The sequence below is a fragment of the Tachypleus tridentatus genome, chromosome 8, assembly GCF_004210375.1.
Source record: "Tachypleus tridentatus isolate NWPU-2018 chromosome 8, ASM421037v1, whole genome shotgun sequence".
Classification (NCBI taxonomy): Eukaryota; Metazoa; Arthropoda; class Merostomata; order Xiphosura; family Limulidae; genus Tachypleus; species Tachypleus tridentatus.
This window is the reverse complement of record NC_134832.1, coordinates 65,195,177-65,209,990: the sequence shown is the minus strand read 5'-3', so window position 1 is coordinate 65,209,990 and position 14,814 is coordinate 65,195,177. Positions and strand designations below refer to the sequence as shown.

The following is a 14,814-nucleotide window of genomic DNA, read 5'->3' as shown; positions in this document are numbered from 1 at the left end:
TCTCCGAAATAATATTATGTCACGCTTTTAAACAAAGATTATTTTATCTTTGACTAAAAAAATCAAATACATATATGTATATATAGACAACATTTTATTCTAAACCAAAATACGTGCAAACTGAGAGATCATTAAGACGCATACTTTGCAACGAGAGAATTTGTTTTCGTCACTGCTTAATTTATTAAACAATGCCAGTATATAAAAAAATAAAACCCTCTTTTAGTAACAATTATATAATTTGTAAAAATGATTAACTGTTTTCATTGTATAATAATTGCTCTACAAACTGGAAGTTTTTTATTTCAGAGATATCGTTGATTTACGGAGAACATTTGGTGTATGCTTCTAAATACAATACGACGTTCATTCTAGCTTACTTTATTATGCCTAAGAATTGTGATGAAAATCACGTTTGACTTCATATATTATTTATTACCACATTTCACTTTTAATTGGAAATAAAAAGTAAATAGTGGACTAATTAAGATAAATATGATAAAAACACCTGCAGTCAAACGTGATTTTTATCATATTTGTTTGGCTTAATGAGTTTTCTTGCTCCACTAGTTTATGTATTTTTCACCACACGTATGGGCCTTTTTATATAAACATTTTGCTTGTCACAGATCTAGCCTACTGATGAGTTCTAGCATTGAATAAAGGGCTTTTTAAACACAGCGACATGTGGAAGACAAGAGATTGATGTGAGCTAATATATTCATACATTTCTAAGTTAAGATCCCTAATGACCAATTAAGAGAAGTGTGCTAAAAAACACATCTGCAGTCAAATGAGATTCCATGACTTTTCTTAGGCTTAATGAGTTTTAAAGTTCGGTACCTTAGAAGTTTTTATAATATTGAGCACATACGTAGATTTTATTGGATTTTCATGAATTGATTTGTATTTGTAACTGGTTGACAGACTGGTATCAATAATATTTCTTCCCCACTAAATCATGTTATTTACTTGAACTAAAAATTAACAAAAATTGAAAACAACCGAAATGGCGGTTAAAAAGGCGGGTAAATAGCACTAAGAACATTTTAAGTGACGTAAGACAAAACTAAGCTTAAAACACTAAACGTTAAAACAATGAGAAAGGAACTAGACTGTGTCAAAATGCATGGTAGATTCTAATCATTAGGTGCTAATGATATTTGTTAAACTTTTTGTGTTTCAAAGTTAAGTTTATGTGGTGTATAACTAGGAAGGTTTGTAATTAAACAAATCATTTTAAAATCCACTTCCAATATATTTATTTTAGGAAGCAAATATTCGGGTATATGATTATCATGAGGTAACAATATATCGGTTTTGTTTTTCTCGTTCTCGTTTCACACGACATTTTATTCGTCTTTCATAAAATCAAATTGAGTATTTTAGTTTCATTCTGGAGCAAACAGAAACTCAATCTACTTGTTATATCTCAGACTAATCCCATAGAATATGTAGTATGCAGTCGTAAGTCCTTATAACAAATAATTTAAAGGAGGATCGGTAACAATGGGGTAAATGTTGGGCTGAATAAATCAGTCCGACAAGTAGCGAGAACGATTCACCAGCACTCCAAACATATGTTCTTTGTTTGAGGTGATAACACGACCATAATGTTGCTCTAACACCCTTAGTTTCATGAGAACAAAGATGCTAATGAACCATGACAGGGCTGAGATCGACCTTTTGATGAGACGTGTCTTCAGGATAAATATTGATTTTTATCAGTTTCGTGAGAAATCTCCAACTTCTATACATTACTACACCAGCATGAGTAATTCTAAAGAACATACTGTGTCAAAAGAATTGAATATTACAAAAACAGGAAGAATTCCTAAGCGCACAATGACTACAGTGTTTTTTAAATGAATTTACAAATTAAACCTCGTGTATTTTATGGTCTATAGTCTTACATCATGTGTTTTGACGAGTTCAATGATCTACTTCTTTTTTTAAAGTTAGTTTTATTAATATTAATAATAGCTGAAACATTTCAAATGATATATGAAATAATCATCAATGTTTGTTTACAGTTGTATTTGTAATTAAGCACAAATATACACAATGGACTGTCTGTGCTCTACCCACCAAGGATACCAATACACGGTTTCTAACGATATGAGACCGTAGATATGCCGCTGTGCAACTGGGGGACTTTATCCTTATGAAAAAAAAAAACAAAAACCTTTCCAACTGACTGCTTAATGTATAATTCTGTCTCCTAAATTTTCCGAATCTCGTTTGTGAGATATTGCTGGGTTTACCAGCGAAAATAATGTTAATAGCAAACGATGATTCAATTAGTTATAATAGTGATAGGTTTATATTTCTTCTGTGTGTTTTGATTTTTTGACATTAGTTACTGTTTTTTTTAGTTTGTTATATGTAAACAAAATTTTAGTCGCGGCAAAGCGACTCATAGAATGGCTTTCAATTGTTTTTTTTTCATATACAAACGCTTAATGCGTAACTTTATCGTTTGAGGATTCTCTCTTGTTTACTTTATAATTTATTTTTTCTTCTTCTTATTTGTACAGTTAGTTTTTTTCTCGTTTGATCATAAGCTATTAGTGTCCTCTGGTGGGCTAGCAGCAAATTTGAGTTCATACAATGATAAAATCCTGAATTCGGTTTCTCACGATGGACATTGATTAGTGTTTCACTAATTGTGATTACTATCACAATGAATGAAACATTCATTATTTTTGTACTCTTTTCAAATTTTTTACTGTATGTTAAAGATAAAATCACTGGCAGAGTTGCCAATTATTCTGTAGTCGCTGTAACATAATAACCTGTAAAAAAACCACAAGACACGATGATGATACACTGATGTCTTAAAGTAATCTAACAGAAAAAAAAATCACAAACTATTAAGTAATACTTTACAGGAGCTATGCTATGAGTCCGGCATAGCCCCGTGGATTAAGGCGTGCGACACGTAATCTGAAGGTCGCGGGTTCGCATCTCCGTCGCCCGAAACATGCTCGCTTTTTCAGCCGTCGGGGCGTTATAATGTGACAGCTAATCCCACTATTCTTTGGTAAAAGAGTAGCCCAAGAGTTGGCGGTGGATGGGTGGCCTTCCCTCTAGTATTACATTGCTAAATTATGGATGGTTAGTGCAGATAGCCCTCGAGTAGCTTTGCGCGAAATTAAAAAACAAACAAGTTATGCTATGAAAGGAAATAATGGTCGCTTGACTCACAATACGCGGGTCATTGGATTGAAATCTGGCACTTATTATGTTTGTCGTTTCAGCTAAGAAGGCATTTTAATGTGATGGTTTATCACACTGTTTTGTGGTAAGAGATTAGCCCAACTTTTGGCGACTGGTTTTTCTGATCGATTGCCTTCTCTTTGGTTAGTAATTTAAAATTCGAAAGTAATAGCCTTGGTAGCTTTGTCACGGACAATAACAACAAAACAACAACTGTGTAAATAAGGGACTTTCTAACAGTGCAATCAAACCTCTACCAAAATAAACACTGATTGGAATTTTTGCGAAATTTTACTGCGATGTAAGAATATTAGTGTATGTATCTAGTATTGACACAAGAACAAAATACCAGCAAATAACACGCTAGTAAGATGTACAATATAATTCACTTTGTTTAAATGCTTCCCACGCCAGTAGCTCAGTGGTAAGTTTGACGACTTTTGACGATAAAAACCGAATTTCGATATTTACTGTGGGGACATCACAGATAGCCTATTCTATACTTCTGTGCTTAACAACAAACAATCAAAATTTTGCACTGACGCACAAAAAGTAAACATTTCAGAGAGCTACGAATATTGTAAAATTTATCTTAACTTACATATAATAACTGATAATAAGAAGCACTGGATCAGTTGTTTGACTCGTTTTCCTCAATATAAAATCACGCAAGTCTGTTTTTATTATTTCTGAGTCTACACGGTAAGATTCATAATATTAACTTATCAAACATAATAGGCCCAGCATGGTGAGGTAGTGGCTAGGGCACTCGACTCGTGATTTGAGGGTCACGAGTTCGAATCCTTGTCATACAAAACATGCTCTCTTCTTCAGTTGTAGAGCCGTTAAAAAGCGAGGGACAATCCCACTATTCTTTGGTAAAAGAGTAGCCCAAATGTTGGCGATAGATAGCGATGACTAGTTGCCTTCCCTCTAGTCTTGCACTGCTAAATTAGGGAGGTTAAAGCCAATAGCCATTGTGTAGTTTTGCGCGTAATTCATAAAACAAGCAAACAAAACAATTAAGCTTAATAATTGATAGTAAGAAATACCAGGTCAGTTGTTTGTGTAGCGTTCCTTATTATTACCAAATCATGCAAGGCCATAAGGTAGAATTGAAAGCATTACGTTTATCAATATATATATAAAAACGGCTGGTTTGGGTTGAGAAAATTTTTATGTAGAGTAGCTAATAACGTTTCGACCTTCTTCGTTCATCGTCATGTTCACAAAGAAAGAAAGAGGAAGCTGACCGATAGCTGACCACATGTTTGAAAGGGGTTGTGTAACTGAGTGTAGGAATGTAGATGGGGTGCTTATATGTTTTATTATACTTATTAATATATGTATAAAGGTGTTCCTTTGTATTGGTTTGTTTTGGGCTTGAGTTGCTGTATAAGTGAGGCTTCTTTAATTTTGCGTTTGTTTCTTTATTTAGTATTTGGGTGTTTTCTATGGTTATGTTGTGTTTATTTGAGTTGCATATTTTTCTCTTCAAGTGGGTTTTCTCGTCATCACTGATTAAGCTTATCAGTAAGTGTGGTCTGTTATTGGTTCACAAATATATGAAAATATTTTGTTCTAGCTCGTTCAAAAGATGCTTAATGGGACTGAAATTTGTAAATGCAAATACTTTTTCCTTGAGAGAATTCTGGTCATTCTGGAGTGGTGTTACAACACTGTGGGATAGACAATCTTGTTGCTAATATACACTTTCCATGTTGTTAGTTTTTTTAAACAAACCATGCCATTCAGATTCGGTTAGAATATTTTTCTCACATCATTACATGACCTTTATCACTGTGTGGTGTCGCTAAAATAGAAGTAAAAACCAAATAGGATCAAGTGTCTGAAGTTCTACATATCATTAGACATTTAATTTTCATAGTTTGCGTTCTACATTTGCATTTGACACTTGTGGTTTTTATGTGCTTTTCGGCTGTTTTATGATAATCGTCGCAATATTCTTCGCATAATACACTTAAGGATAATTACGGTTGAAGGAACTGTTCAACTGGAACACACTTAACATCTATTACACTTTACAGTCCACCTGTGTCATACGACAACAACATTACTCGGAAGCAATGATAGTAACAAACGATTTAGTTTTCTATTGCTACCACTGATATTCTCTCAACAGAGGGATCAGGAATGGTATTTGATAAAAACTCTCGAATTAGATCAGCATTCACTATCGATCCTCCATTCAAGCTATAGATCTTTGCTCATATTGACTGTTTTGCGGACTAATTAGCTCTGCTTTTATAGTACTCAAGCAGTCATTTAATCCATTATATTATTTCTCACTCGGTACAATTTCATGACGTACTTGAAGTTTGTTTGCAGATTTACAATCAGAACAAGCCTCTCTTTCCAATACTTATTTAATATTTAATTATTTAACCCATTAATGTCATCAATGTATTAATGTATTTAATACGCTCGTCTAAATGTGGGCCTAAAATTTTTGTCTAATCCCTCATTATACTCTGAAGTTGAAGATAGTATGTGTGTGTGTGTTTATTGGTTATTGCTGAGTACACCGAGTGGAATCGAACTTATAATTTTAGCCTTGAAAATCTGTAAACTTACCGCTGTACCAGCGAGAGACTGAAATGAAATAAAAATTTACTCTACAAAAGCTAAATACTATTTTTTTTTTAATTTCGCGCTAGCTATCGGCGCTAGCCCTTCTTAATTGAGCAATGTAAGGCTAAAGGGAAGGTAGCTAGTCATCACCACCCATCACCAACTTTTGGGCTATCCTTTTACCAACGAACAGTGGAATTGACCGTAACCTTATAACGACCATACTGCCAAAAGGGTGAGCATGTTTGGTGTGACGGCAGTAAATACAGAAATCTACACTTTGAGTCAAAGGTATGACTGTAAATTTTAAGATGAAACTGGTGTTCTGCTCCGTAACTATGCACGTATTATCAACGCTTTTGCTATATCATACCTGTTAGTTAGAATTATTTTGTATTTAGCATCCCCGTGGCACAGCGGTATATATCTGCACTCACACCGCTAGAAAAAATGTTTCGATATCTGTGATGAGCAGAGCATAGAGAGCTCATTCTGTAGCTTTGTGCTTAATTCTAAACAAATAAACAAATCTTTGGTATTAAGATGAGCTGCAGTTTTTATTATGGTGAAAACTATTTTGAGTCATATGTTTATTAATTTTGAATATTTTAAATATAAACTTAACTGTTCGCAACTTGAAATTTTAATTTTTTTAAAATTTCAAATTACGAACAAAAGCGATTACATGAAACATCATAAAAATACAGAGATTATCGGAAAATATTAAATTTAAGTTATTACTCTAGCTTTTTTACATAGCATGTAAAGTCACATGAAAACTTTTATTTCTACTTAAGACTACACATGAATACTTTATACTATTTCATTTTCTGCTGTAACATAGGTTACATAAATCAAATGCGCTTCTCAATATAATTTAATAAAGTATTTTTGACGTAGATTTATTCAACATTATTTGTACTATAATGGACTCAGCAGATAGCTCGATGTCGCTTTGTTTTAAGAAAACACAAACACACACACACTCTCATATTATAAAATAATGCAGTAAATATTACTATGGCATTAACCTCTTACCGAGACAGTATTTTAGTAATTTCTACCAAGAGAAGTAGAAAACTTCTAACGGAACTCAGTTCTAAGATTTGACAGCTAAATCTTTTAGGATATGACTAAAATGTAGAATAGCAGCACCATATGGCTCCAGAAACTTCTAAAAAGTTTTCTAGGTGTGTAAATACCGATCAGTTTCAAAAGTATGAAAAAAACCTTTACGTCAATTTTCAATGCAGTTGTCAGCTCAAACATGAAACGGTTGATTAAAAATATATTATCAATATTCTATATTAAAATCATCATTTGGGGTTTGGCCCAGCATGGCGGTCGACATGCAATCTGAGGGTTGCGGGTTTGAACCCCCGTCATATCAAACATGCTCGTCCTTTTAACTTTGGGGGCGTTCTAAAGTTTCGATCAACCCCACTATCCGTTGGTAAAATAGTAGCTTATTTATATCTGCTAAATTAGAAACGGCTGGCGAAGATAGTCTTCGTGTCGCTTTGCGCGAAATGAAAAAACACAACAACAAACAAAACCCAAATCGTTTGAAACTTTTCTGGAAGTTATTATGTATATATATAAATTTTTATGTTTCACGAATCTACGGTGGATAGTTCTGGAGGTAACTTAATGCATTTAACGTAGTTTGTTGTGACATTTATTGATGATATATATTTTTTAATTTGGCTTTAGGCAGCCATTAAAATTGGCTGTATTAGGGTGCAATACGAGCTTTTGATAGAATTCTGGAAATTGGAGCTTGCGAACCAGATTTATAACCGTGGTATATCAAAAAACATTCATCGCACGTTAAGCTGTGGGTTTGAGTGCGTTATAAGACTGACAATCAAACCCTCAGCGTAGATGGATGCTGTGGTTATATTACTGCGTTCCTTTCGTTAGCCCTGCAAAATTAAGGGTTTTGTTTGTTTGAAGTTAAGCACAAATATACACGATGGGCTTTCTGTGCTCTGGCCACTATGGCTATCGAAACTCGGTTTCTAGCATTCTAAGTACGTAGACTTAGATAGCCTTAGTAGCTTTGTTATAAATACGAACTATAGATACCAAAGAACGTAAAAACAAAACTCGTAGCTACCATAGGGAAAGTATGTTCACTAAGATATTGAAGGATAGTCATGTTAGTAAAGTCATACATCACGTGTATACTTTCAAATATTTCACATGTTTTTTTTCAGATTTAACGTTTTTGTTTCTTATATGATATAATTTTTTAAAGAAATTAAAATACATAGTACAAAAAATAATTGGGACAACGGATGAACAACTATTTCTATTGATAATATTAAAAATATTAAAAACTTTTGCTTTAATAATAATTAACTAAGAAAGAATATTTATCTACCTGTAGCTACATTAGTAGGACGCATGAGCATGTATTCAAATAGGTAATAATAAACAAAATACGTCGTGAGGGCTAGGATTAGTTTTTGTTTTATGACGAAAACAACTTATTATTATTAACGTAACTCTACAGGTGCGTTAAGTACAACGTTTTAATATTCTCTTTAAATTAAATATGATTAAATTGTATTATATTTTTTTCCTAAAATAGTGTAATCTGATTTTGAAAACAAACAAAATTCTCAAGCAATTTATGATTAAAATACTTAAATTATGTAAAATTTTGTTGTTTCTTTAACTCTCGTTATATATATTGCAAATATTTATATGAAATAAACTTTTTTGTCTGTTTTGTTTCTTGAATTTCGCACAAACTACTTGATGGCTATCTGCACTAGCCGTCCCTATTGTTAAAAAAGTATATAGGCTAGAGGGAAAAACAGCTAATCAACACCACCCATCGCCAACGAAGAGTGATATTTATTTTAACTTTATAACGTCCCTTGATATAAAAGGCGACAATTGTTGGACTCGCTCCCAGGTTACAAGTCAAGTGATCTACACACAAGGCCACACCAGGTTATTAGAGAGAGAAAAAAAACGCGATATGGAAATATTTTGATCACATAACTAGTTTTGTTTTGACGGTGCAATGTCTATCACGAAATAGTTTTGTAAATTCGAAATAAAACTGTCTGTGCTCCATTGTGTCTCTTCTTTAATCTTTTTCCTTGGACGATGGATGGAAATTCCTATTTATGAAGCAAATGTTTTTGTAAATTCCAAAGAGATCTTACTGTATTCCAGTTTATCTCCCTTAACTTACGAAGATACGATTATGGTCCCTTTGAAATGCAGCAATGAAGTTTTCTGTCTTCAAGAAGAATTGTGCATCGGGGACGATGCCATTAAAATAATATATTTCTACGAGGGTGGAAACACGTAGACTTGCTATGCACGGTTTGCTCTTAGTTGACTGGGAACAAGCCTTTTCTCCTTCGAGACATTATTAATTAAGACACGACTTCTGGTCGAGATACTATAGAAAATAAAACTTTTTTTTAAAATTATAAACATATCTGCACTTTGAGAATGATTTCAGAAACAAGAACTACCCAATAAATAGTAAGACAAAGTAAAATATTATTTTTACTCCTTCTTTTGGAATCATAACCCGTAACAGTACCATAATATCAGTTAGAGAAAAGTTTCCATAAAAAAGTTAGGCTCATTTTTCGAATTTGAAACATTGAGAGATTTTATTGATAATAAAGCAACATGAAAATAACTATTTACGCATTTTATCCCATGGAAGCGAAGATAAAGAAAGAAACGCTCTCAATAACTACAGCACGACTGTAGAAGATCGGAGAGCTTAATGTGTAAAATTGTTGGATTCTCCCGTGTAAGAAAGTGTAATACATTGAGGTAAAAAAAACACACTAAAAACGTGGAAAGCGATTTACGTGCTATTACTTTTACAGGCTACTTATAAACATGTAATTGTAATATGATTTTAGTATCATTTTCTAATTATTAAATCATTATAGTTCAGAATGAATAAAATATAATAACAAGCTTTTAAAGCTCCATAAACTGCACGTGTTTCACGCGAAAGCACTAAAAACGTATGGAGTAAATACTGTGGATATTATGTGACGACATCTTTACAACCATTGAACTGAAGAAACCATTTAATAAGTAAAGGTTTACATTTAGTAACTACATAATAAAGTCATTAAGAACAATCTTAAGGAGAACGAGGCGTTACTATAGAAACAAATTACAGTTATTTAAAATATGGATTTTGTTTAGACTTTTATGTCTCGACAGACGAAGCCAAGCTTGTTTTGTATTATGTTATTTTATAGTAAAACTTCGTGTTTAAATGTCGTATTTAAAGATTTATAAAAATTTCTCGAATAAATATATCTTAGTTATTTATTTTATTAAGGTTTATTAGAATATGTTTTGTTTGTTTGTTTTGGAATTTCGCACAAAGCTACTCGAGGGCTATATGTGCTAGCCGTCCCTAATTTAGTAGTGTAAGACTAGAGGGAAGGCAGCTAGTCATCACCACCCACCGCCAACTCTTGGGCTACTCTTTTACCAACGAATAGTGGGATTGACCGTCACATTATACACCCCCACGGCTGGGAGGGCGAGCATGTTTAGCGCGACGCGGGCGCGAACTCGCGACCCTCGGATTACGAGTCGCACGCCTTACGCGCTTGACCATGCCAGGCCCATTAGAATATGAAATATATAGATAAATTAAAACAATTTGCATTTCATTTCGGATTTGTAAAGAAGTTTAGTTATACAGATCATGTAAACATTTATGGAAATATCAGATATCCTATAGTGAGAAATGAAGGCCGTATTGGAGATAAATTACCTTTTCTTCCATGTGATGATTTTAGGAGTTGTTATGTTCGTCTATCAATAGTTAAAGGAATCACAGAGAAATGCACTGCTGTAACTTACTTATCAAATATTGTTTGTAATTAGGCACGAAGCTACACGATGGGCTATCTAAGCTCTGTCCGTTACGATTATTGAAAGCTAGTTTCTAGCGTTGTAAGTCCGTAGACATGCCGCTGTGCCACTGGGACTATCTAATATTGATAATATTGCTATAATGACATAAAAAAATTTTATCATAGTTTCCTGTTCAATGGACTTACAACCAATTTTCTAATATATTTATAGTTGTTACCATAGCACCACATGTAACGAAGGTTTGGAAAAACGGTGCACAATTGTGATATATCACGTGACGGATGTAGTGACTACATACTAGCCAATAAAAGGGAAAAATTCAAGAAAATGATTCCAACTTCTTTTTGTAAGGATGAGACATTATTGCTTGGTGTCTTGTCAGCTACAACACGACTAAACATGCTATTATGTATTAGAACTCGTTAATCAAAGTGGAGTTACTGTACTTTTATTCTTAACTCACAGTACTAAATGTGTATCACATTACATATATATAAAGTTAATTATTAGGTTCAAACATTAATATAATAGACTATCTAGAATTGATGGTCGTACTGACCCTTGCTGTAACTCTCTCGTCAATACAATTACAGTATTTTAGCTTAATTATTCAAATACCAATATATTTCTAAAATAGTTTATATTATTGATTTACAATATATTTTGTTTTTAATTCTTACATTCAGTAAATGTAAAAATAAAACAAGTTGCGTGTTTGTAGGTATAATTTAATAGAAACTATATAAATATGGGATAGTTTCAAATGCAATTGAAACATTTTACTGGAATGGCACTTCATGTGATTTAAACGAATCAACTCTTTGCATTTATACAATCCAAGTAGACGAGTGATATCATATAAACTTGAGATTTTACTAAGATATTCGCTGTCAATAATTGTTTAGGTGTGTTACCTTTCTTTGTGCTGGTGAATATCCGCTTAACTAACTAGTTTGTGTCAAAAGAAACTCTTCCAAAGCACTTGTGTGTCTGTATGTGTTTTCTTACAAACTATCTACTTTATAATCATTCATAAGGAAGAATTTTTGGACATTATATAAGGGTATTCATTTTTGAAATACATTAGTTGTAATTCTGCAGTTTATCGGTTTCCCTAAATTAATTTTATATTTCTATTGTTTATTTTACTAATTGTTTTATCGTTTGTGCATTGTAAATTTATTGTCGTGTTTTGTTTGCAAATTTTCGCTAGCATTTATAGCTAAAATTGTTTTACGTTGGATGTAAAAATGCTTTATGTATCTTTGCATAAAATAGTATTGGCCAAAATTATTTGCACATTGTTGTATTTCGAGGTTATGTTCTATGCGCTTGAAGTAGTTACAAAGTAAATACCTGAATATAACAGAGAAGGTAACTCTGTGATTAACGAGTTATTATTCTGGTCTGTATAAGCTATTTTGAGTATTTGTTCGTCCAAACACACATATACACATCTTTTTGTATAAAAGGGAATGCTTTTGGTATAATCTTTTTCGAAACAGATCAACACTTTGTTCAGACAGTTTTTACAATATTATCCTCGTCACGCACCACAAGTTACAGGACATCAAATTCTTCGACTGTCGATGAAGCCAATTGTCATTGACAAAACAGGTGAGTACCCAAAGTGTACTTTGTTCAGAAATTTGAAACGTCATCAGACTATAGGAATCCTTGTTCCAGGAAAGTCTACTGGCAGACGCCGAAAAATTAATGCCTAAGATGACCGTGTTTTGCTCAGGTTAATAGGTCAAGTTGGAAAGAAATCTTGCAACACTTTACGTCAGGAATGGCATGAACACATTCATTCCAGAGCATCCTGAAGGACAGTAACAGGAGACTGACCAACAATGCTACTTTGCAAGAATGGCTATCTGCAAAACGATATTTAATCAGAATTTACCACCGTCACATTGTTACATGGTCAAGACAGCGTGCTAACTTACAGTTAGGACACTAGTAACATGTCATATTTTCAGATGAATCATGTAAAAGCTTTTTAAAGCTAATGATAGTATTCGTGTTCGTTGTTTTCCAGGAGTACAGATGAAAGAACACTCTCTTTTTCACAGGTAACAGGCGTAAGGTGTTGCTGTACATGTTTGGACAGTTATTCATCATGGTAAAAAAAAACTGCTCTTCATATCCTCCAGGGAAACGTCAATAACGCCTTCTACAAGCATTATATATAAACGAAATTTTTGCCATATGCAAGGGCAAGGTTCTACAATAACTAAATGCTACTGTCACAAAGTGCGTGTGTTATACAGGAATATGTTACAAGATTATCGTGGTCAGCAAATCTCTCGGTTGTTATGCTATTGAGAACTGTTCGACAGAACTGGGCCAGAAAATTGCTAACCATGACCTTAAACCAGTTACTGTAACTGAATTTCACTTCCTTCTAATGACAAGCTGGATTGAAATTACAGTGTATTACATGAATAACATCATCGACAATATACCACACCACCTTGCGGAGATTATTAGAGTACGAGAAGAAACCTTTTACTGAATATTTAGTATGAAGTGATATAAGTTTACAAACGCTATTTACCATAATTTGATTTGTACTTTGTCAATATATATATATTTTAACAAGGTTTTGTTGTGATAGATAAAATTCTGAATTACACATCTTTCTATCAGGTGTCTGATAAAATTGTCTGCTGTTTTAATAAATCGCTCATGATATCCATAGAACCTGTCTAATTATACATATATTACACACGTAAGTGGTTATTATAACATTTGGAGTTAAACACAAAGTTGCAGAGTGGGCTATCTGTGCTTCGTCCAACATGGGTATCAAAACCTGATTTCTAGTGTCGTAAGTAGACATATCACTGTGGGAGCGATATGATTTTGAAAACGACAGAAATAATGTTCACGAATAATTTTCACTTCCTTTTTCATTGCTGTTAATAGTGTATAGAAAAAAAATATATTCGTACCAGAGTTTGTCTTTACAACTTAAATTTTGTTAATTTAGAGCATTCTGGTGCCATTAAACTTTTTTGCACAGTGTAAACTAACTTAGTTTTGTAGTAAAATGAACAAAATTAAAAGATAATGTTTGAACTCTTCCTTCGGTTTTAATGAAAGAATGTAAGACTAAACTACGTTTCTCCCAAGCATAGAGGCTCCTCATATTGAGGCTTTGAACTGATATATGCAACAGGATGTATTGTAGTAGATGGTGGTAGTTCCAAAGGTTTTTAAGGCAATCAAGTTCGACGTTAAAGATAGTTATGTCCCAAGATAATCATTTTATTTTAAATGTTGTAATGTAGCACTCTTTAGAATTATTAGTTTACGTATGTTATATAATTTTCCCCACCTCCGATGGCTTAATGGTAAGTATGAAGATTTATAGCGCCAAAATCGGGTTTTGATAACCGAGGTGGGCACAACACAAATAGCTCGTTGTGTAGCTTTTCGCTTAATAACAAACATACTTTTTAATTAAAAAAAAGTTTTAGAGCAAATATTACAGATAAACATTTCAGTTAAACCACTTAAACAAAATAACTCGGCCCGGCGTGGTCAGGTTGTTAAGGCACTCGACTCGTAATCTGAAGGTTGTGGGTTCGAATCCCCCTTACACCAAACATGCTTGCCCCGTAGAAGTGTTATAATGGTATGGTCAATCCCACTATTCGTTGGTAAAAGTGTAGCCCAAGAGTTGGTGGTTGGGGCGGTTGGTGGTAATGACTAGATACTTTTCCTCTAGTCTTACACTGCTAAATTAGGGGCAGGTAGCGCAGATAGCTCTCGTGTAACTTTGTGCGAAATTCAAAACAAATCAAAATGGCTCGAGCGTATAGCATAAGATTATAAATTACATTGTAGTGCAATTGATCACAGGATAAGAGCATAATATTCAGTAATTAATTTTGGAAAACAGAGAACAGCTTACCAACACTAAATCGTTATCTGAAGAAATATCGCCAGTGAGTGTTTTATCAAGATGTTTTGTATACATTATACTTTGAAAAGTATAGAAGAAAAAAACAGTTAGTAATGTGCCTCACTGAACTTCTTCGACAATTCGAACTTTAAAACGTGTTGTGAAACAAAATCTATATGATCGAATTTTAATGATGATCTGAG

General features: G+C 33.3%; 1 protein-coding gene across 2 annotated transcripts in view; it reads left to right on the top strand.

The window, feature by feature from the left end:
- The window catches only part of LOC143222544 (uncharacterized), an 80,175-nt gene that overhangs the window by 21,057 nt on the left and 44,304 nt on the right, over positions 1-14,814 (top strand). The gene's annotated exons all lie outside the window — the stretch shown is intronic.